General features: G+C 40.4%; 1 protein-coding gene and 1 long non-coding RNA gene across 3 annotated transcripts in view; one reads left to right on the top strand and one right to left on the bottom strand.

Annotated features, from left to right (window-relative positions):
• Positions 1-25,323, bottom strand: part of LOC131543604 (collagen alpha-1(XXV) chain) — a 471,411-nt gene that overhangs the window by 285,317 nt on the left and 160,771 nt on the right. The gene's annotated exons all lie outside the window — the stretch shown is intronic.
• On the top strand, positions 9,941-14,605 carry LOC131543609 (uncharacterized). Of its 2 annotated transcripts, XR_009271946.1 has the most exons (5): positions 9,941-10,343; positions 10,861-10,910; positions 11,351-11,464; positions 11,664-11,792; positions 14,044-14,605. It is a non-coding gene; the product is annotated as an uncharacterized LOC131543609 (long non-coding RNA). The 2 variants fall into 2 exon arrangements; XR_009271945.1 differs by lacking the exon at positions 9,941-10,343 and having other exon boundaries at positions 10,664-10,910.

Raw genomic sequence — 25,323 nt, forward strand, 5'->3', positions numbered from 1 at the left:
GGCTGTTTTACTATTGCAGGGGATCTTAATATTCACATAGATAATGCAGAATTCATAAAATAAATTATAACTGTTTAAACACTTTTGACCTGATTCAGCATGTGCATGGACCCACACACAATCGTGGACACACTCTAGATTTACTCATCAGTAGGGGTCTAAACATTTCATCCATTGTTATTAAGGATGTAGCACTATGTTATCATTTTTGTATTTTCTTTGATGCAGTATATTGATCTCTGCTACAACTGGTTCTAGATATGTTTCTGTCAGAAAGAGATGCATTAATGAGAACACTAGTGTGCTATTTATGAATGCTATATCTTTAATACTGAGTATTTCTGCAGACTCTGTTGATCTCCTCGATTCCTTTAACTCAAAAGTTAAGAATGTTATTGATGATATTATATTGCTCCTGTGAAAGTCAGTATGAGGACTGGCAGACAAAAAGCACCTTATCTACAGCACAGAGTATGAAAATGTAATGCAGAAAAGCTGAGCAGATGTGGTGTAATATACAAAACTTGAAATTCACTATATCATCTATAAAGACAGCCTTCTTCTCAAACCTTATAAACAGTAACTTAAACAACACTCACACTCAGTTTGCTACTGTTGAGAGACTAACAACCCCCCCAAGTCAGATTCCCAGTGAAATGCTCTCCAACAGCAAATGCAATGAGTTTGCTTCCTTCTTTTATGAGAAGATCAATAATATCAGAAAGGCAATTAGCATATCCTCAAGTTAGACAGAGGTCAGACAGATTTGACCGCAATTTCAAAAAAGAAGTTACTTTCTGTTTTTGAAGCAACCGATAGCAAAATTTTGGAAGAAATAGTTCAGCACCTTAAATTGTCAACCTGCTATCTTGATACACTTTCCACATCTTTTTTCAAAAATTCAATATTTGAGCAAGTACATAACCAGCCAGTGTTCAAAACTATCTCCTTACTTTAGCCCGATTCACAACGGTTAGTTTATAATAATGTTTTCTAATTTGAGTGGAACGGGTAGGTTTTCGCGGGAAATTCAAGCATGGTACTGCATCATTACGTCACGTCTGTAAACATAAAGAAGTTGTCCCGGCAAGTAGGCTATCGCATGTGAGGATCCTGCAGGTGGCGGATCATTTATAGCCTTTTCTCACAGCAGCTAGAATAATTCAATGTCAAAAAATTATTTTGATGGCGGATTGTAATCCAGAAAGGATTATATGAAACACATGTGAATAAAATTAAATTATATTCCAGTTTTAAATGTGCTTCTGATTACAGATAGCCTGGGATTACACAAGATTTGTATTTTAAAGAAAACCAGTTTTAAGGGAGCATGTTTGCTTTTTGGGTTAAAAGAATTTCATATGAAATTCGAATGGTATGACAATTAGAGATTAGACTGTACAGAAATTGAAATCTACACTCTAACACACACTATACTGATAGTCACGCAATGCTGATGTTGTTAACATTAATAATTTGAGAATAAATTGTAACAATAATAATAATTTGCACGGTTTGATGTGATATGAGCTTACCGATTGTTACACTTAATCACCATTGGTAGCGCAATTTATGGTAATACTTTTTTCCTCAGTTGGTCAGAACATACATGGCAGATTTGTTACTTGTTCAGATGACAATATACGGTGAAAATTCTTATTTGGGTCATATATTCCAAGAAGTAGGCTAGAATATGTGATTACTAAGTACAGGATTCACACCGGTGTGGTGACTGACAGCTACACATACTCCTCAAAACATTAGATTCACCCACGTTGGAGCCATGCCGGAGTACCACCCCACGAACGGAAGATAATTCCGCAAGAAACTGCAATTCCAGGTTTTCAAACAGAGATGGCAAAACTTACGGCAAAACTTACAGACTGCAGCTTTAAGTGAAGTGAAGGACTAAATCTAAGACTAAAGTGTCAGTCTTAGAATTTGGATCATTTTTAACCAAAACAATTTACGGACTGCATAAAAGGAAGTGAAATTGTCATTAAAAAATAAATCAAAACAATAAAAACAAGGAATTAAAAAAATAATAAAAACAAGGAAATTATGTAAAAATGTATTTAAAATTAATTTAAAACAGTTAAGAATAGAAAATGATTATACATAAAATACAGTGCAATTAGTTTGGACGTAGCACAGTGCTCATTCAACAAATGCACAGCTAAACAGATGAGTTTTGAGTCTGGATTTAAATGTGGCTAATGTTTTAGCACATCTGATCTCTTATGGAAGCTGGTTCCAACTGCGGGCGGCATAATTGCTAGAAGCGGACTCCCCTTGTTTTGTGTGAACCCTTGGTATTTCTAACTGACTCGATCCTAATGATCTGTGTGGTCTGTTAGGTTTATTTTCGGTGAGCATATCTGCAATGTATTTAGGTCCTAGGCCATTGAGTGATTTATAAACGAGTAAAAGTACTTTAAAATCAATCCTAAATGTAACTGGAAGCCAGTGTAAGGACCTGAGGACTGGTGTTATATGCTCAGATTTTCTGGTTCTAGTCAGAATCCTGGCAGCAGCGTTCTGGATGAGCTGCAGCTGTCTAATGGTCTTCTTTGGAAGGCCGGTGAGGAGACCATTACAATAATCCACCCTGCTGGTGATAAAGGTATGAACTAGTTTCTACAAGTCTTGTCTGGAAACAAAATATCTAATTCTTGCAATGTTTTTGAGATGATAGTATGCTGATTTAGTTACTGCTTTGATATGACTACTAAAACTAAAGTCTGTCTCCAGAATCACCCCAAGATTTTTTACTTGATTTTTAGTTGTTTGACCCCTAGAGTCAAGGTATGCATTCACTTTAAGAACTTCATCTTTGTTTCCAAATGCAATGACTTCAGTTTTCTCCTTGTTTAACTGAAGTAAGTTCTGAAACATCCAACTGTTAATTTCATCAATGCATTGGCAGAGGGAGTCAATGGGGCTGTAGTCATTTGGAGATAAGGCTATGTAAATCTGGGTATCATCAGCATAGCTGTGATAGGCAATTTGGTTCTTTCTCATTATTTGACTTAGTGGGAGCATATACAGGCTAAACAAGAGCGTTGCAAGAATTGAGCCTTGTGGGACTCCGCATGTCATGGACGTCCACTTAGATTTACAGTATGCTCTCCTATACTCACATAATAACCTCTCCCTTCTAAGTATGACCTGAACCATTCGAGTACCATCCCAGAAAGCCATTAAAAAATGAGACATATTTCAAAATGTTTCACTTGATTTCATACATGTAGTCAGGAATTATAGTTTGGGAAAAGTCTAACTAGTAAAATGTGTAAAAGTTAGTCACAATAACACAATAACAACAGATGTAAGTAATCTTAGGCTACTCATCAGAGTGATATCCTCCACTGGATCCAGCTGCGCGACGCATCGCGTTGTGTTCTTCTTCTTCGGAGGTAAATTCTGGGTTATTCCTCTTAGCGCGTTTTTTTCCAGAAACAAAAAGTAGCCGGAATATACTCTTCACGTTTGTTTACAGATGGTGTGGGAGTTTACATGCGTGTGCGTCTCACGTGGATGTTTAGAATCTGAAAAGCACGATCGGCGCATGGGCGTGACTACATTAGAGATAATAAGTTGAGTCGGGAAAACGGGACATTATGTTGGTTTCATACGGATTACTTTAACAGAGAATATTTGTTTTGGGCGTGACTTACTTCATTTAAAAGTAGACATTTCAAGCTTTCTATACATATATTTCTTATGTCTTTGAGGCGAGTATTCACAGAGATTCATGCCGTTTTATTTATTTATCGAGAACGACCGGATTTATGGTCGAGAATGGAACTTTCGGAAGATAACTAGGGTGAGGATGCAAAATAGCTTTTTGCCTGACGATTTATGTAAGAGACTACCGCCGTGTTGTCCACCCGCATTAGGACATGGTAGCCTCTTAACTGCTGGAGGAAGTATTTCAGGGCCAGAAATACAGCCTTCAATTCGAGGCAATTGATGTGCCATTCGAGAAGATGACCTCTCCAGATCCCTTGGGCTGGACGGCCATCTAAGACCGCTCCCCAACCCGTGAGGGATGCGTCTATCGTTAGCATCTTGCGACGACAACATGGACCTAGAGTGGGACCCAAAGTCAGAAACCGGGGTCTGAACCACATAGATAGGGTACGAAGCCCCCAGCGCGTAACCCTTATTTGCCTCTGAGGATTGGCCCTTGGCTGAAATCCCCTGGCTCTGAAACTGAAACGATCTCATGTGCAGGAGGCCCAAAGGTATCACCATGGATGCAGCTGCCATGAGACCTAGCACTGGTGAACCGTGACTTTCTGGCCTAGCTTGATGTTCTTTAGGGTGTTTAGAATGGATTTGAGCAGAGTTTGCAATTCCTGCTTCGAACCCAGGGGGAGATATTTGGTAGTAGCTTCCACGCTGCCAGCTTCTCTGAAAGCTGCACTAATTTTGAAACTTCGTATTGTTGGGGGGATGTTAGATGTTCGGCGTCCTGAAACGTGGCAGGAGGCGACCGAACACTTAACATTACACTGGAAATCGCTGCTCCCCGAAACACCAGTGGTGGCAGAGATTGAACAACGGCCTCCTGAGGGTGCCAGGAAGGAGTCTTTATTCTCTGTTGGAACTTTTCGCGTCCCTCCCGGGGCACACCCGCGATCCTGGGCGCGCAAGCCTCAGGACTTTTTCTTCGAGGAGATGATGCTCCTCAGGTCCGGTCTCTTTGAGGTGGACTGTGAAGCGTGGCAAGCCGCACCCCAGTCTCTACGAGGGGGTGCTCGGCTCGCCACACTCTCTTTTTGTGCTTCACGCCTCAAAGGAACCGGACCTGGTCGGGATCGGGTGGCTGACGTTTCCGACTCTTGAGCACGGTGGGGAAGAAACCTCACAAACGCCTCCTCATATCGTTTTGCCTCCCGAAACCAAATAAGCCGGAAGGCGAGATGGGGGCATCAAGGAGGAAAGCGCAGTCTTTGTCCTTGATGCCCATGAGGTTGAGCCACAGATGTCTCTCCGTGGAAACCATGGCAGCCATAGAACGGCTGATGGCACGGGCCGTGCTTGGTCACACGGAGAGACAAATCTGTGGCCCGGCGAAGTTCTAAAAACGCCTCTTTGTCAATTGACCCGCCTGTGCACAAATCCTTCAGCAGGTCAGCCTGGTATGCTTGCAAAACCGCCGTAGTGTGCAAAGCAGCACCAGCCTGCTGCTTGAAAGGCTTTCCCCACCAGTGAAGATGTTACTCTGCATGGCTTGGTGGCTTTCTTTAATGATGATGAGCTCCCAGTAGAGAGATAGCCCGTGTGCGTCTCTTCAATCTGGGTGCAGGTTGAGAAAGGTGAGAGAAAGGTGCAGGTCCATCTCACACACCTCGGCCAGATCGATACGCGATCCCCACGAGCTTCTAAAGAAGGCGAGCCGCACGCAAAGCTCTTTGATCGAGAGGAGATCGCAGTGCTCGTCCTCAAGCCCCAAACACTCAAAGCAGAAAGCATGGAGATCTTCGTCAGAGAGCTGCCTCTGACAAGGAGGTAAACATCTTCTCTCATGATCTGCCATAGTGAGTAGTTGTTGTTTTTTTTGTTTTTATATATATCTATATATATTTATTATATATAATTTATATATATCTACCCGCTTCCTGCTTTGCCTTTTTTTCCCTCAATATTAGTTGCACTTTTAAGCGTGCTTTTTCTCACACACACACACAACAATGCGGTCCTTGAAGACAAAAAGACCTGAGGATGTTTCCGCATCACATCTATTTATAACCTCCAGGTGTTCGTAATCGAGTGACGTCACCTAACCAAGGTTATTTAAGCCAAAGTTTGGCGTGTTTGAAACACGTGCTTCAACAACCGGTTGAACAAAGAACGTTCCCAATAGCGCTTTGAGCACAGCATCGAGAGTAGCTTTTGATAAGGGAACCAGAATCTCTAGCTAAGGAGAAATATCCGAGTACAGATTGTGATGTTGTTGAAAGCTCTTCTAAACATTTGAGGAGACAAATGTGAGAGATCCAGAGTCTCTAGCTAAGGAGAAATATCTGAGCACAGTGTGTGAAGTTGTTGACATCTCTTCTAAAGCTTTAAAAGAGACAAATGTGAGAGATCCAGTGTCTGTAGCTAAGGAGAAATATCTGAGAACAGGGTGTGATGTTGTTGAGATCTCTTATAAACTTTTGAGGAGACAAATGTGAGAGATCCAGTGTCTCTAGCTAAGGAGAAATATCTGAGCACAGTGTGTGATGTTGTTGAGATCTATTCTAAAGCTTTAAAAGAGACAAATGTGAGAGATCCAGTGTCTGTAGCTAAAGAGAAATATCTGAGAACAGTGTGTGATGTTGTTGAGATCTCTAATCTAAACTTTTGAGGAGACAAATGTGGGAGATCCAGAGTCTTTAGCTAAGGAGAAAAATCTGAGCACAGTGTGTGATGTTGTTGAGATCTATTCTAAAGCTTTAAAAGAGACAAATGTGAGAGATCCAGTGTCTGTAGCTAAAGAGAAATATCTGAGAACAGTGTGTGATGTTGTTGAGATCTCTAATCTAAACTTTTGAGGAGACAAATGTGGGAGATCCAGAGTCTTTAGCTAAGGAGAAAAATCTGAGCACAGTGTGCGATGTTGTTGAGATCTCTTTTAAACTTTTGAAGAGTCAAATGTGAGCGATCCAGAGTCTCTAGCTAAGGAGAAATATCTGAGCACAGTGTGTGATGTTGTTGATATCTCTTCTAAAGCTTTAAAAGAGATAAATGTGAGAGATCCAGAGTCTTTAGCTAAGGAGAAAAATCTGAGCACAGTGTGTGATGTTGTTGAGATCTCTGCTAAAGCTTTAAAGGAGACCATTGTGAGATTGTTAGAATTTGTGTCTCAGGAGACAAGTTTGAGAAGCAGGAGACTCAAGCAAAAGTTTCCATTCAATCTTATGGTAACCTCATTTCTGTCTAGGAGAAATATTTGAAATATTAAATAGATCTCTTATTTATTTTAGTTTTCTTCCCTCTGGTTAGCTTCAATGTCATTCATCTACACCATTTCAATCAAAGACAATACATGCATTGTCATATTTGAAGTTGTTTTATGTAGACAGTGTTTTATTGCACAGTGATTTAACAGAGGAAACCATAACCTGTAAACTGGTACACTAGCGTTACATTTGTTAAAAAAAAAAAAGAAAAAAGTATTGCTCTTATACTAAAGTCCTTTCTAGTATGTTGAGAAAATGTGGTGTATATACAATGCTGGACATTGAAGATGAATTTAAACATTTAAACTAGTAACCCTTGATATTCTGAAATATTTAATGCTATTTAAATTAATTTTAGTATTTACAATATTAGTAAAATTTTAACGTTTCTCCTAAATTAAAACTGAAGACATCTTAATACAAAGCTGATATCTCAATGAGACATATAAGAGAATCACCCCTTAGTATCCTGAGCATAGAGTAACCTCTGTCAGAGCTATAGCCTTGTGGGCAGCATCGACTTGAAGGCACAATCACACCTCAGACAGCATGGGTTCGAATCTCAGCTAAAAGTACTTTCTTGCTCCTGTTCAATTCTCACCTATCCAATTGTTCCTGTTTCTACTCCTACTGTCCTGACCATTAAAGTTGAAAAAGCCTGTTTCAATAAAAAAGCAACCTCTGAGCAGTAAAACTTTTTTTTCTTTTTTTTTCTTCTTTTTTTTGCAAGAGATTACAGCAAGACAATAAAGAGATCACCCATGTTTCTCACAAATTTCTTTCCCATTGTCATTTTGGATTCCTTTCTTTTAGAACTTTCTCATGTCTCAGTTGTGTCTACTTTTATTTCTCCTAAAGATTTTTAGGAGAACCATCTGAGACACTGTTGAGACTGAAATGAGAAATACATCACAATTAAGTCTCCTGAGGTTAGAAAGAGCAACCACTAAGCAATAAAACATTCCTATAATGGAGCCTTGATAGATATTGCAGCAATACAATAAAGATATATTCCATGTTTCTTCCACCACATTCTCAGTTTTGATTCTTTTTTTCCCTCAAATATTTATCATGTCTCATTTGTGTCTACTTCCATTACATTCTCAGTTTTGACTCTTTTTTTTTTTTTTCTCAAATATTTCTCGTCTCATTTGTGTCTACTTCCATTACTCATAAGGAATTTTAGGAGAAACATCTGAAATGCTGTTGATACTAAAATGAGAGATACATGAGAATCTCATCTAAGTCTCCTGAGCTTAGGAAAAGCAACCACTGAGCAGTATTTTTTTCCCCCTATGGGAGCATTGTAGTAAGAGGAAGAGGAAGAAAGAGAGAGGAAGACCTGGAGGAGGCCATGGACAAAGAATAAGAGACCATGTTTTTCAAATGCGATTTGAGCAATCTTGGTTGACAGTGTTGTAAACCATGGGTGGACACTGAGAGAGGCTGGACAGAGAGTTTAGCCCCACTTCAGCAGAAATACTGTTGCTACAGCCATTCAGACGTTTCATCAAGAGCATCGGTAAAAGACAACTTGTTTCTACTGTCCACATTACAATGTAGCCTACTATATGAGCTATGAGTTCACTGTATTCCACATTTGAAATAATATCTTGTGCATATTTTACATGTATTTTGATTGAGGGTCGAGAATGTAAAGGAGGACCCATATTTACCCAGGAACAAGAGAATCAGAATCAGAATCAGAATTAGCTTTATTCGCCAGGTGTGCGCAAACACACAAGGAATTTGTTGTGTTTTTTTTAAGGTGCTCCTGGTACATACATACATACATACATACACATCTGACATGAGAACAGAAAAAAACATTTAAATAGTAAGACTTAACAATAGATAATAATAATAATAATAATAATAATGTTTATGAATCTGGAACAGTAGATTTATGTACAGATTTGTGCACTATTTACTTTATATACAGCTGTATAAATAAACAGATATGTATATGTATTTACATAATACTCGAGAAAGAGGCAATAATTCAAGATGGAGAATGAATTACAGAACACAGGTAATGATCCATGTGTTAGCTATTTAAGCTGGAGATGGCATGGGGGAAAAAACTGTTTTTATGCCTAGATGTTCTAGTGCACAGAGATCTGTAGCGTCTGGCTGAAGGGAGAAGTGCAAACAGGTTGTGTCCGGGGTGAGAGGGGTCTTTGATGATGTTACCTGCCCGTTTCTTCACTCTGGAGTTGTACAAGTCCTGAAGGCTGGGCATCTGCACACCAATGATGTTTTCTGCTGACCTAACAGTCCGTTGAAGTCTTCTTAAATCTGATTTGCTGGCTGACCCAAACCAGATAGTTATAGAGGAGCACAGAACCGACTCAATAACAGCTGAATAAAACTGTTTCAGCAGCTCCTGTGGCAGGTTGAACTTTTTCAGCTGACGAAGGAAGTACAACCTCTGCTGGGCCTTTTTCACGATGGAGTCAATGTGATTGTCCCACTTCAGGTCCTGAGAGATGGTTGTGCCCAAGAACCTGAATGACTCCACTGCAGCCACAGTGCTGTTCATGATGGTGAGTGGGGGGAGAGCAGGGGGGTTTCTCCTGAAGTCCACTATCATCTCCACAGTTTTGAGCGTGTTTAGCTCCAGGTTGTTGTGACTGCACCAGACAGCCAGCTGCTCAACCTCTTGTCTGTAAGCAGACTCGTCGCCGTCCTGGATGAGGCCGATGACTGACGATGTCATCTGCAAACTTCAGGAGTTTGACAGAGGGGTCTTTAGAGGTGCAGTCATTGGTGTACAGGGAGAAGAGTAGTGGGGAGAGAACGCAGCCCTGAGGAGCTCCAGTGCTGATGGTGCGGGTGTTGGATGTGAGTTTTCCCAGCCTCACTAGCTGCTGCCTGTCTGTCAGGAAGCTGGTAATCCACTGACAGATGGAGGTGGGTACAGAGAGCTGTGTCAGTTTGTTCTGAAGGGTGTCCGGGATGATGGTGTTGAAAGCGGAGCTGAAATCCACAAACAAGATCCTTGCATAAGTCCCTGGTTTGTCCAGATGTTGCAGATGTAGTGCAGTCCCATATTAACCCATCCCTTACACCTTAACCCACCCTTAAACCTACCCATACCACCAAACCTGTCCCTACACTCTTAAAAGTGCTGGGTTATTTCTGTAAACACATTGTTGGGTTAATTGTGCTGGGTCATAATTCTGGGTTGTTTGAGGTACTGTAAACACATAGTTGGGTTGTTAGTGCTGGGTCAAATGACTGCAAGGGGTTCTTTCACCACTGAACACCTGGGTTGGGTTATTTTGACCCAACCGGTTTGTTTATTTTTCCTCTTCATCGAATTTTCTGGATTCTTCACTCGTCCCGTCGTCAGACGGTCAAGCAACTCGCAGCAAGCAGGATTATAAGGTAAATTAATATGATAATATGATTATTTACCTCTATTTTCATAAGCTGTGGTGAGAACACACTGATTTCACGGTTAATGTAATATTTGTTCTGTCGCTGTGCTGGGTTTACGTTAGCGTTATTCTGTGAATGAAGTAACGTTAGCCGCCTACATTTTTTTGTTGACAAAAAAGGCCTCAGCAATCTCTTTATCGTTATATAAAAGTTATATATATAGGCTATATATTAGTTATATATATATATATATATATATATATGTGTGTGTGTGTGTGTGTGCGTGCAAAGTTTTATATTTTAACGCCTCATGGAAAAGGTATACCTATCGTTAGGTCAGAAATAACTAACAGTTAACAGTTAACTTACTGTCTGTGTAAAGTTTCTGTGTGGCTTTGTAATGTTTTGTCATAATTAGATCTTTTCGTACTAAAATGTATCTTTTAAGGTCTTTTTTTCCAAGTAAATGTCTGCGACGTGCCGAATCCAACAATAACTTATTTTCGCGCTCTTTTTTCCTCAGGTAACTTTAGCTGCATTAGCTACCCTTAACGTTAAACCACAATATTGCAGGTATGTAATATTATTCTTAAATGGTATGTAATATTCTTAAATATTTTACTTAAAATGTTGTCTAAAGTTAGACTTAATCTCTCATGGTGTTTGAGGTCCTTCTTCCTCTGTTTTAGTGAATGCTTTTGTTGCTTTAATCAGAACACAAGTTTATCCAGGTGAACAGTATGTTAGAGAGGCTATGCCTGCGTCCCAATGTGCATACTATCCATCCTAAATTCTATGCGATAGTAGTAATTTTCAATACTATTTAGGGCAGATAGGGTGGATAGCATGCACATTGGGACGCAGGGCATGTAATGTGTTCTTTATATGTTACTGTTAGAAATAACAATTTGTATTTGAGATTGATGAATAATAGGCAGATCACTGGATTTCCAGGCTGGCATACTGTATGGTTTTGCTAGCTTTTAACCCAGATTTTCATCCTTATTTTACAGAATTTGTTTTGCCTCCCAAAAAAATTTGAGAAATGGTGGATTCGCAGTAATGGGTCTACAAGCATCCCATAAATCTTGAAGGAGTTCCCCAGGCTTCTAGAAAAACTTGGCATGGTAAGAAATAATTTAGATTTTATGGTTTCGTTTACAGAAATTTGAAATGGTTAAATTGTTAGTGGGGTTGTGCAGATAGACGATAGTATAGTGTATTGACGATAGTCAGAGAAATCGCTGAGAGCTGATGTCTTTGTCGATAGTCAAGGCAATATTACAGGAGCTGCCCAGCTTGCACTGTATTATTCTTATGGTTTAGATGCTAAAAGGAAGAGTGCTTTCAAAGTCCTGCCCACTCTGCTTCCCCAATCAATATTCAAGAACGGAGGAAAGGTCTTCAGACCCACAACCACAGAATCCTGGAAGTCATTCATTTGACGTACAACCTGTAAGTTTCTTTTACTTTTTCTACTCTATTCACAGTAGGGTACAACGGGGCTAAAGGCCCACCTTAAGAAAAAATGTGGTATTCACAGCGCTGCGCAATTAAAATGTAGAATTGCCGAAAAAATATATACGTTGTATTGAACATTAATGGAGCAACAGATTTTGTGTGAAAATAAATCATTCAAGTTGTTTATTTTGTTTAAAAATCTTATAAATGTATGAGGTGACAAAGGGGGCCTTTTACCCCACACACGGGGCTCACGGTATTGATACAAATACTTCAGCTAAAATAATGTTTGTTTTTTTATAATGTCTAAGTTAATACTTGTTAAAAACAATCACTTTAGCAAAGTTTATACTGTTTTCTGCTTAATTAAAAAAAAAAAGGTGTTCAATAAATATAGGCCTACTGTCATTAAAATATGTTAATATAAAAAATATATTTTAAAATACAGAAATAAAGTCATTTTAATAAGTAAAGATTCTGAAAGTATTGAAGGAGATCCAATAATAATTGAAAATATATTTACAGTAGTAGGCTAACAACAAATTATATTTTATTATATGATAAATATCATGTTTTTAAATATGATGGTTTAATTCTAAACATTGTGATTATCTCTAATATGGACACATACATAATATATATGATATTTATAACAACATAATAAATTATATTTACCATCTAAATCTAACCATGTCATGTGAACAAATGGAAAAGTCAGCCATCTTTTAATTATCATGTTAATTACTGCACCTTTAGCCCCAACAGCAGAGGCGCTTTTTACCCCAAATACATACTTTTACATATTCTTTCTTTATTTAAAAACTGTTGCTTTAATTATCTTAAGCAAAACTGAAAATCATAAAGAAGGCCTTTGTCTCAAAATATATGCATTATTTTTAGCGATTCTCATTTGCTACTTAAATCTACAACATTTTAAAAAACATAAAAAATAAGATTAAGTAAGCACAGAATCAACTTTGCACTGCTGCGCACGATCGCATCAAAGATCAGACAAATAAAATCGTGCATGTTGAAAAGCGAATGTTTTGCAAAGTGCTACGCCATGTTTTTGTGCCATCTAGTGGTTTAGATGAAAATAATATCAAAGGTGCCTTTTACCCGGGGCACCTTTAGCCCCGTTGTACCCTATTGTGCAAAAGTTTTAGGCCACTAGTATTTTCAACAGTTAAAAATGGTTTTAAGTCAGTTATTTCTATCTTTTGCTGTAGTGTGTCAGTAGGAAATATCAGTTTACATTTCCAAACATTCATTTTGTCATTAATTGTAATAATCCAGTGAATGTCTGACAACAGCCAGTGCTCCACACAGATCGGATCTGACCATCATCCAGTCTGTCTGGAATGACATGAAGAAACTGAGACAAACTAAATCCAAAAGAACTGTGGCAACATCTCCAAGACGCTTCAAGAAACCTACCTGCAAACCTACAGTACTGTTAAAAGTTTTAGACACTTGTGAAAAAATGCTGTAAAATGAGGATGCTGTCAAAAATAATGTCATAAATAGATTTTCTTTATCAATTAACTTCTATTAACTAAATTAAATTAACATTTGGTGTGACCATCCTTTAAATTTAAAGCAGCTTTTGCCCTCGGGGCACTTGAGCAGAGTTTCTCAGGAGCTTTGCAGGAGGTTTCTTGAAGCATTTTGGAGATGTTGCCACAGTTCTTCTGGATTTAGTCTGTCTCAGTTTATTCTGTTTCTTCATGTCATTCCAATCCAGACAGACTGGATGATGACCAGATCAGATCAAACAAAAATGTCACTGGATTATTACAATTAATTGCAAAATGAATGTTTGAAAATGTAAACTGATATTTCCTACTGACACACTACAGCAAAAGATAGAAATAACTGACTTAAAACCATTTTTTTATTTAGCTGGCTAAAATACTAGTGGCCTAAAACTTTTGCACAGTACTATATATATATATATATATATATACTGGGGGCTTTAAATACCCCATCATTTATGCCATGTTGGTTGGATGAAATTTAGGTAGACAACCAAGAAGTGCCAGTAAGCAGAAAGAAACCTAAATCAGTAACACAATAAATATTTAGTTTGAGCAACCTTTACCAGACCCAGTTCACAGGAAAACCCTGATGGTTTGGCTGATTTCCATAAAATACACTTAAACATTATTTATTTAAGTCAACTTAAATGTTACAACTTGTAAAAATGTAAGTTATGTTGCAAGACTAAGTGTCGTGTAATTAACAGGTGGGGACCAACACGGTGATGCATTCCTGCACATTTTGTGCCTTGGTGACGAGACAGCGACATCCCACACCTTTGCCATTGTTTCAGGCCACGCCGTTGAAACGGACTTGTTGCTTGAGGCTGTTTATCTTTTTCAAGTCCTTTTTTGTGCTTGATGTTAGCTACACTAACATCTTCCTTCCAGGAAATTTCTCCAGCATGCAGTATATCATATTGATGGACATGAGTCTTCATGTGTGAAGTATTTGAGGGCAACAGTTTTTTCTGGCCACTTGTAACGTTTTAATTTTTTGTCACATGTATTGTCTGTTGTAGGTCTCTTTGTTTGGCTTAGGTTTAATGGCACAATGTTTGGACTGATTCTCATGTGGCAATAATCAATTTCATAGTGTTATGATGCTGCAATGTTGACAAAGAATAGGAATCTACAGTACCTAGTTCACAAAGTTTTATGTTTTAAAGAAACTGATCTACAAAAAACGTATTTGTGTCTGTAGGGATTGGGTGTAATGTGTAACAGTATAGCACCCATTCAAAAAAATGTTTAAAAAGAAATGTGAAAACTCATTAAATTGATATTTACAGTTGCATTTTTTTGTGTTGTGTAATTGTATTACAGAAAAATAATAATTTTACATTCCTTTGTGATTGTTATTTATTATTATTATTAGTAATATTGGTAAATATAAACGTAGCAAGGCAATGAGACAACAAATAATGTTTAGGTAATGTTTAACCCAGCAACACAGTTAACCTGACCCACTGGTTGGGTTAAATAAACAACCCAGCATTCTGGGTCAAATGGCTCAACCCAACACTTGGGTCAAAACAACCCAGCGCGTGTTCTGTCCCATAGTTACCCAGCGCCTGGGTTAAGGTTGGGTTATTTTTTAACCCAGCCTTTTTAGAGTGAACCTTACCCGTATACCACCTCAATAGCAGCAAAAGTGTTTTGCAATACAACATGAACACAATTAGTACATTGTATTTTTTGATGTAAATACATAGTAGTTAAGGCCACCTAATATAAAGTGTAACTCAATATTGTATATAGAGAGATTTTTTCAATACATTTGAGCTGCTGTTGTAGCAGAAGTAAAAACGTTATATTATATTTAAGGTTTGGGATATTAGGTATTCAATTCGGACATGCTGTGTTTAAGGATTTGTAAATATGACTAAAAAGATCCATGATTTTGGTTTTGGGTAAGCTTGTATGAAAAGAAAATGTAAGCATTTTAGAAACATGGTAATTGACTGCATATTGTGTGAAAACAACACAAATTGTGCTAATGGTATGGTCACAACAGACGGATGTTGTGCTAATTGTGTTTAGAGTTTTGAAAATGTGACTACAGATTAGACAAAAGGTTATCAATTGAATAAAAAACTGTAAATGAATGTAACATGGCAAAGATGAATGCACTTTTGGAAGTTGAATGTAAGGGAAATGTAATTTTGGAATTTCTGTGGTCTAATGTGATATTGTTGTTCATGTTCTTGTTCATGATGAACAAGAATAAATTCTAAATTCTAAAGCCTATCAACATGCTCACTTATTTATTAATTTTAGTGGGGGGTGTCACGAATCCTGTCCATGCACTTCCGCTCACTCACCACCAGAGGTCACCCGCTCATCACATGGACTCTTGCACTGCACTACACTACTGTTGCATTTCACCGGACTCCAATTCCCATCATCCATTACTGATCACAGCTGTCACCAATCACTCATTGCACTAATCACACGCACACCTGATCCTACGCACACACTAATCACATGCCTTATTTAAACCCTGGACTTTCCTTCTGTCAGTGCTGAGTATTGTATGCATTATCGCTGCCCTACAGAGCCTTGTTAGTTTCCCTAGTCTCGCCTTGTCTAGCCTGTTTTTGGATTGTGTTTTCCCCTGCCTGGACTATCGCTCACGTTTTGGATTACCTCTCTTGTCTAGCCCTCTTGATACTGTTTGCTGTCGCCTGACCCACGCCCATTTCAGATAACTCTTTGCATTGCCTATGTTATACCTGTCTGCCTATGTTCGACCCTGCCTGTTAAACCACGTCTCTGATCAATAAAAGCTTGCACATGGATCTGCCTGTCTCTTGTCTCGTTGGCCCCGTAACAGAGGGGGGTGCTTTATTTATTTTGAATAGTAACAATATGTAGGCCTATATATTATAATAAATATAATGTACTGTTTTTGCTGTACTTTGGATCAAATAAATGCAGGCTTGGTGAGCTGAAGACACTTCTTATAAAAAAAAAAAAAAATCATTACAAATCTTACTGTTTAAATAATTTGACTGGTAGTGTATGTATTGTCACCATGTTTGCTTTGTCTTTGTCCGTTCATTGTGTTGCTCACGTCTGTTTTGTGTTTTCTCATGCAGTTTCTGCTGTCTCCCGTTTTCCTGGGTTCCAGTTTCCTGCCACTGTTTTGGATATTTTGGATATTGCACCCACGATGTCTTGACTCTTCTGTTGTTTATTTGTTTGTTTGTTCCTAATAAACTGTTTAACTGCACTCGCAAGTGAATCTCAAGTTATTTTATGTGATAGTTATATGTATACACATTTCTTTTTTCCTCACATTCTTTCTTGTAACTCTTCTCTCTCAGTCACACACCTGACTCAATGGCTCATTATGGAGCTCATTATGCGGGCCTTTGTCTTCTCAGGTGTCAGTCACAGCATTATCCAGGATAGGTCACGGCCTCTCGCATAGACCCTTTCTACTCAAAAAGTGACTTAGAAAATTTAAATCAATATATTGTTTTCTCTGAATAAGTGAGTTAGATTATTTTCAGATCATTTTGAAGCAAATATTCTAGGCTACAAGATCCAGTTCTCATAAGTCTTGTGAACAAATGTTCTGTATGTGTTTTATGGCCTTATTTCAGTTACTTTGAAATTGTAGTTTTTTTCAAACCACGCATAAACGTTGTTCCCCTATCAAAAGCTACTCTCGATGCTGCGCTGAAAAGCGCTATTGAGAACATTCTTTGTTCGACCGGTTGTGAAGCACGTGTGTCAAACACGCCAAGAATTGGCTTAAATAACCTCGGTGAGTGACGTCATTGATTACGTGCACCTGCAGGTTATAAATAGGAGGATCTTTGTTGACATCTTTGTATGCATGCGCGAGTGGTTGTGTGGCAACAAAACAAACAGTATGGCGGGCTGTAAAGACGCGACGAGCACTTTCAAGAGAGTTAGCGGGCGAAATCCATAATATATAAGCACTTTAACATCTGAAGACCGGAGGAGGTTTGGAGAGAAGCTCAAAATTTGTATTGGTGACAAAATTGAAGTTATTCAAAGCCCATATGAGATCTGGGATGACAAAAAACGTTGGTCCGACTCGCCGGTGTCTTGGCCACCAATCTGCTGGGGAGACATTTATTCTTATTTAATAGAAACCCCTGGACCCTTCACTCATGAAAGATTAAAGGCTTTCAAAAGTCTGGAGGCCTATGATTATTTTGTTTCTCGTAAAGTTGGGCCGATATTTTCTGCCAAACAGAAAGCAATGATCGTGCTAAAAGCAGAGGTTAGACCTGGCCAAGCAGAGTCACAGCGTGATTCGCATCTCCCGTGGGTGATCGCCAAAGAGAACGGCAAAATAATCACTGCTCACTGCGACTGCAAAGCCGGGTAAGTCTTCATTGATCAGTGTTCTTATTTATTTATTGAAAATGTAGTCTGGGTGCTGTGGATCGCGGTTTGGGACACCTGAATCAGAACGCGAAAACATATGACTCGGTTGATTTGACTCAGTTTTATTTTTTTCAATCTTCTATAAATACATAGTCACTAAGACTTACCATGAACAAAATGAGCCTCACAAACTCGATCAGAAGCTGCAGGAATCCAGGCTTTCTTCGGAGCGTCCAGGTTCAATCGCCTAATTGCACGCAACCATTTCTTTCGTTTTTCGCGATCCTTTTCGGAGGGAATTCGAAAAAACTTTTTATCAGGCCCCCAACGAGCCGTACAATCGACCACACAGCAAGAGTGAACCATCCTCTTCTCTAAATCCTCATCCAAACGTGCAAAATAATCAAATTACAGGTATCTAGCGGTGTTTCCTGCCACACGATTCCCATGATGCAACGCGACAAACGTAAACAATGACGTCACAAAAGATCCGCCTATAGACATGAGACGTACACAACTTCAGGTTTCTTTGTCTTCAGAGACCGCATTGTGTGTGTGTGTCATGCTGAAAGTAGTATTAAAGTGAAAGTGAAAGTGAAAGTGAAAATGAAAGTGAAAGTGAAAGTGAACATTAAAGCTTGTCGAGTTATCCCCAAGAGATGCATGCCTCCTTTACGGCTCATCTCTGAAGATGACTAGCATGACTTTGTTTTGAGTGTTTGGGGTAAGAGCATGCTGCTCTTGATTTCGAGGGCTGTGACTGTGAGCACTGCGATGCACTTACTATCCGAGTGCTTTGCATTCAGCTCGCTTTCTGTTATAAAGAACGAGCCGCTGCGCCCTCGTTAAGATCGCACTTCAAAAACAAAACAAAAAAGATCTGGCTCAGGCTCGGGTCCTCCCCTTTCTCTCGTGCTCTCGCCAGATCGGGAAGTTTTCGCGCCCACTTCCAAAGCGTACCCTGGCATTTCTTTGGATTGGGTTTAAAACTATAAGAGCAGTATACCCCTAGACACTCCAACTAGATGACAGGTTTCTGTCAGGTGGTCAGGAGGGGGGACCTCAGAATGGTCTCTCCCCTTCTTTGGTGACCTCCATGATGAGAGAACTTGTTCATGGAGTAAGCCCTATTTGTTCTTGAATTTTTCGAATATTGTGGATTCAAAGGCACGGGGCTACATGATGATACCCCAGGTGGAAGACACGCTAGCGAGCTATCTCTTCCCTGGGGGTGCATCATCACTCGAAAGTCAACACTCCGTACCAAGTTATGTAGAGCAACATCTACACTTGTAGGGAGAGCATTTCATGCAGCAAGTCATGCTGGTGCTGCCCTGCACACCACAACGGTTCTGCAGGCACATCAGGCTGACGTTCATAAACATCTGCGCGCAGGGAGGCAAGAAGCTCAAGAAAGCTTTCAATAAGTTTCTCCCCCACCGTGCTCTAGTGTCGGGGCTGTCGCCACCCAGTCCCAGCACGGCCAGCTCCTCTGAGGCGAGAAGCCCAAATTAGAGTGTGCGAGTTATGCGCCCCCTCATAAAGACTGGGGAACAGCTCATAGCATTCAACAGCCAAGAGGGAGCCGGACCTAAAAAAAAAAAAAATAAGACGAGGGGATCGCTGTATAACTTCAGCCATCACTGGTGTTTCGGGAGTCAGCGATCTCCAGTGAGATGTTACATGTTCGGTTGTTTCCTGCCGTGTTTCAGGACACCAAACATTTAACACCCCCCAGCAAATCAAAGTGTCACAGGCAGTCTCCCTTTCAGAGAATTTGGTAGTGTGGAAGCTACTGCCAAATAATCTCTCCATGGGTCGTAAAGGCTCCACAAGAGGGCTACAGGACACGATCATCTTTCGTGTTTCAACGGCGTGGTCTCCACTACCGTGAAACCGGAACAAGTGTATTTGTCGACACAGGATATGCAAGCTCTGCTGGATAAGGAGGTCGTAGAACTTCTCTCCTCCTAGACAGAGAGTCGGGCTGCTATATCCAATATTTTCTGGTTACCAGAAATGATGGGGGGTTGCGTCCAGTCAATCTTTGCGGGCTGAACCGCTTTCTAAGAACGTACAAGTTCAAAATACTGACAGTCTATGATTGTTTTCTCAGATCCAATCAGGTGATTGGTTATCAACAAACGATCTCAAGGACGCATACTTTCATTAAGAATTTTTGCCACAACACAGGAAGTTCCTGAGGTTTGCTTTTGGGGGTTAAGCTTACCTGGGTTCTTCCATTTGGCCTAGCCTTATCACCCCGCACATATGCAAAATGTATCGATGCAACTTTAGCATCGGCAACTGGCTGATTTGGCCCAGTCTTAAGAGCATGCGCTTCGACATCGGGATGTCGTCCTTGCTCATCTTAACTATCTGGGATTGAGACTCAATGCCAAGGAAGCGTTTTCTCTCTTGCCCAGGGCACAATGTATTTAGGGGTTAACAGGATTCTATCATAATGTGGGCACAGCTGTCTCCTTCATGTATGGAATCCATTCTGAAAACCCTGAAGGATTACAGGCTAGGCCAGAAAGCTACTGTACATTACTTTCAGAAAGTTCTAGGTCTCATGGCGACTGCATCCACGTGAAACCTTTGGACGTCTTGCACATGAGACCATTACAGTTGTGGCTCAGAGCCAGGGGATTCAATCCAAGGGCCAATCCCCAGAGGCATATAAGGGTTATGCGCCAGGGGCTTCGTACCCTATCTATGTGGTTCAGACCCCGGTTTCTGACTTTGGGTCCCACTCTAGGTCCGTGTTGTCGTCGCAAGATGCTAACGACAGACGCATCCCTCACGGGTTGGGGAGCGGTCTTAGATGGCCGTCCAGCCCAAGGGATCTGGAGAGGTCATCTTCTAGAATGCCACATCAATTGCCTTGGAATGATGGCTGTATTTTAGGCCCTGAAATACATCCTCCAGCAGGCCCCTGAGCATGCGCCCGCACTATGTCCTAGTGTGGGGGGACAAGGCTGTGGTAGTCACTTACATAGGTTGACAGGGCAGACTGCATCTGTGCCGCCGGAAAAGGCTTGCACAGCAGGTTCTGCTTTGTATGTGGGACAAGTTCTAGTCCATCAAGCGATTTACATTCTGGGGCATGTTGGAGCAGATTCGCTGTCTGAATTTGAGCATGCTATTGCTGCCTTCGAGGACGCTGAGTGCAAGCACTGTAATCACTTCGATCGGAGTGCTCTGCTCGAGGCTCGCTTTCATTCAGGAAGGGGCGAGCCTCTGCGTCCTCGTTGTGATTGTGGGGCTCGCATGTCGAGCTGGCTGAGAGACGAAGGGCGTGCGAACCACCCCTCTCTCTCTCACTTTTTCCCCAATCGCTCTGCTCCCAGGAATCCTGGCCAAGGTATGTCAACGAGGGTCTCACCTCTTACTGATAGCGCCCCGTTGAATGACCAGAGTGTGGCTCTCAGATCTAATATTCCTCCTTGACAGCTCGCTATGGGCGATTCCGGTCAAGAGAGTTCTTCTATCTCAGGCACAGGGGACAGTATTTCATCCCCGGCCTGAGTTCTGGAACATTCATCTCTGGCCTCTGAGGAGGACCACAAGAGATACTGGGTTTCCAGCAGATGTACTACAGACTATTCTGATTGCTAGGACTCCTTCCACTAGGAGAAGTTATGCCCTCAGATGGTGCTTTTTTCGAAAGTTGGTGTATGACACCATGCAGACCCAGTTCACTGCCAGGTTGCTTCAGTGCTGGAGTTCCTGCAAGAGTAATTGTCCTCAGGCACATGTCCTGATACTTTCAGAGTCTATGTGGCCGCCATTTTGGCTTGCCGCGTTCTGATTGATGGTGTTTCTGTGGGAAAGCACCCTCTAGTTACCCGCTTCATTCATGGAACTCAGCGGTTGAGGCCGCACACCAGCAACAGTCCCTTTCTCGGACTTGGCTTCAGTGCCCAAGGGGTCTCGTGGGACCCCATTATGAACCACTAGAGTCAGCGCCTGTCAGGTTTCTGACTCTAAAGATGGTTTTTCTCATGGCTAATTCTTCTCTGAGGAGAATTGGAGATTTGCAGGCTCTGTCATTCTCGTCATCCTGCTTAGACATTACCCCTGGGCTGGTCAAAGCTATTTTGCATCCTCACCATAGTTATCTTTCGAAGGGTCCATTCTCGACCATAAATCCGGTCGTTCTCGAAGCCTTCTGCCCTCCGCCGTTCACGACACCGGAGCAGGAGAAACTTCGCTTACTGTGTCCAGTACGTGCTCTCCAGGTTTACGTCCACCGCACTAGCCAGTGCCGTAAGTCGGAGCAGCTTTTTGTATGTTTTACCCTTGGACAGACTATGTCACATTGGGTGAGGGATGCGATTGCCCTAGCCTACGAGGCGCGTGGTCAAGCTTCGCCTCTAGGTGTAAGGGCCCATTCAGCCAGGGGGATTGCATCTTCAATGGCTTTGGCAAGAGGTGTCCCCTTGCAGCAATTTTGTGATGCGGCAGGTTGGTCCTCTCCGCACACATTTGTTAGATTCTATAGTTTGGATGTTCATGTTACTCCGGGCTCGCATGTCCTTGAGTCGACATCCCAGAGTCATGTCTGAGACCTCTTTCATGTTTGTGCGCACACACTACACAACATTGGGGGTCCAGACACTTCCAGTGCGGCGGCGTGGGTATTCTCGTTCCCAATAGCGCTTTTCAGCGCAGCATCGAGAGTAGCTTTTGATAGGGGAACGTCCCGGGTTACTTGACTGTAACCCTGTTCCCCGAAAAAGCGGGAACGAGATGCTGCGCCTCAATGCCGCACTGTAGACGTGCCTGGACGTCTCTTCAGACAAAGGTTTAACCTGAAGTTGTGTATGTCTCACGTCTATTTATAACCTGCAGGTGCACGTAATCAATGACGTCACTCACCGAGGTTATTTAAGCCAATTCTTGGCGTGTTTGACACACGTGCTTCACAACCGGTCGAACAAAGAATGTTCTCAATAGCGCTTTTCAGCGCAGCATCTCGTTCCCGCTTTTTCGGGGAACAGGGTTACAGTTAAGTAACCCGGGACGTTTTCTCAAAAACACAATCACGTACATACATGCTGCTCACATATTATTGTAGACCAGTTTGTGCTGAATACAGTGTTTTTAGACTTTAGCCTTTAAAATGTTTATAAGCAACTGAAAAAAGCACAAATGTCAGGGCATGTCAAAACTTCTCCGGAGCCCCAAAACACCCTCAGACCCCAGAGGGTTAAACCCCATAGAGGAGTTTTTCTCTGCGTGAAGGTGAAAGGTTTATGACCACCATCCATATTACCATGATGACTTTACTGGAGGCAATGAATGCGGGGTGTGGAGACATTTCTCCTGAAGGCTGTTGGATTAGACATTCCAGAAGGTACTTTCCAAGATGCAGTGCCAGAGAAGACATCAGATGTGATTTTGATGAAAACTTGTGGCCAAATGCAAGAGAGAGGGAGGACTGGAACCCTCAGTGTTTTACAATGAGTGATTAGACTACACATGTTGTTGATGCGTTGACCCCCCCCCAGTTCATAATATATGTAACGCTTCCTGTTGTTGGTGATTTTTTAGGTCAGTGTGTTATAAATGAAATGTATGTTTTCTGAATGACAATTTTATTATGGTGAAACAAGCTTATTTTGAGACATGAAGTGTTTTGTTGGTCTGAGTGAGTTTTGGAGGAGCGATCAAGAGTTTGGCCAAGATTTATGCTGGTAATGCAGACTGTATGAACAGTTTTGAAAATGTGGCTTCAGTATTGAACAATGCTTGTTAGCAATTACAAAAACTGTAAAAGGTTAGCATCTTTCTGCTGGTTCACAAAGACTGAATGTAACTATTCTTTTACATTCAGAATTGCCTGGAGCATTTCCATTCACATTATCCTTTGAAATTAAACCTTGTGGCAGAAAGAACAGTGAAAGTGTGCCAATCATACATAAAGAAATGAAAAAGAATATTCTGGGTTTAGTACAAGTTTAAGATCAATCAACAAACATTTCTTTTCAAGATCAACAAAAAATCAACAAACATTCAAAACTCTCAATTCAGGTAGAAAGATATGAGCAGAGAGGATGATGTAAAAAAAAGAGGAGAGGGAGAAGAGATGAGTAGAGAGAATGATGTAAGAAAAGAGGAAAGGAGAAGGAAAAGGAAAAGGAGAAGAGATGAGTAGAGAGGAGGGCATTGGTGTAGTGGAAAGAGCAAGAGGAGAAATTCTAAGAAGACATGGGCAGAGAAGAAGTGGTTCCCTTTCGATACTTCACTTGTACTGCGTCGCTAGACGCTAATGGGGAAAACTCCTTTTTCGCAGAGGACTGAAGATTTTTACAATCACACAGTGTAACTTCCCGGACATTGGTTTGTACAGTGTATTACAGTTTTTTTCAACTGCTTACACACAAAATCTTTACTTTTCACACAATTTCTGAAACCTGAAACCAGAACCACACACCAAATCTGCAAAACCTTACACTAATTCTCAGCATTTGACTCAGTTTTCAATTTCAGAAAACACTTTTTGCAAAACACAACGCACAATTCTCTATGTAACACACAAAAATCTAACAGGAAGTATCTTGATTTCCTTTTTCAAACACAATCATTTAAAATGCCACACTAATTCATCAGTGCTTCACACTAACTCCTCACATGCACAAACTCTCATTGCTTTATTTAACACCAACCAATCATGGCTTTAGAATAGGCCACAGGTCAAGTTATATAGTTTTTCTTGCTTCGTCGCTTTGATGCATTTCTCAGATCAAAAATGAAATTCTCAAAACTACTTTGTTCAACCTCCACATCATCTAGTCACTTGTGCACATCATAAAAGCAGTTTCTCATTCTTTTGAACAAATTGTGATTGCTTTGGTACATTCATGCAGCTGATTTATGTACATTTGTTTGCGGTTTCCTACATTATCAGTTGCTAATGTCATGTTGCTCAAAATGTATTATATAGTTCTCTGTGCAAGTCAGACCACTAGTAAAAGTGTAACTGTGAATTTGATCCAGTCTCTTTCAATCAATATCACACACATACAGTAGTGTAAATTTGTACTTTTGAAATGGATATATGGCATACATAAGAAGTGCAGCCTTCTGCATTTCAATACAGTAACTGTCATCTAAACTGTTGCCATAGTTTACATCAGGTAATACTAACAGAGTGCAGTGTTATTTTGACAACATGACTAAGCATTTACTAAGCATGTTCATCTTGTTTGTGAACAATGAAACAAGGACTTTTTGTTCTGATGGCACTAATATGTTCATTGAAATAAATACTTACTTTTGAGAGATTAACTAAATATTTTGAGTAAGTTACAGGCTTTTGCAGGTAATCCATTGTGTGGTGCTGTTTGCACAAATTGTTTTGAGAAATGCACATACTTCTTTGCTAGTATTACAGTAAGGATAATTCGAGAAATGCACCAAAGTGACGAAGAAAAACTGTAGGTTTTGAACAATGGATGCAAACAATGTATTTCATTTCTTTCTTACTGTGTAATACTGTATTCAGAACCACGAATGCTTACAGTTAAAAAAAAAAGAAAAAAAAAAAAGTTTGTTTTCAATCTAGCGTTCATGTTTACCATGGATTTTTCATGGAATTTTTAACATTTTTT

This window comes from Onychostoma macrolepis, chromosome 07 (genome assembly GCF_012432095.1).
Source record: "Onychostoma macrolepis isolate SWU-2019 chromosome 07, ASM1243209v1, whole genome shotgun sequence".
NCBI classification, from domain to species: domain Eukaryota; kingdom Metazoa; phylum Chordata; class Actinopteri; order Cypriniformes; family Cyprinidae; genus Onychostoma; species Onychostoma macrolepis.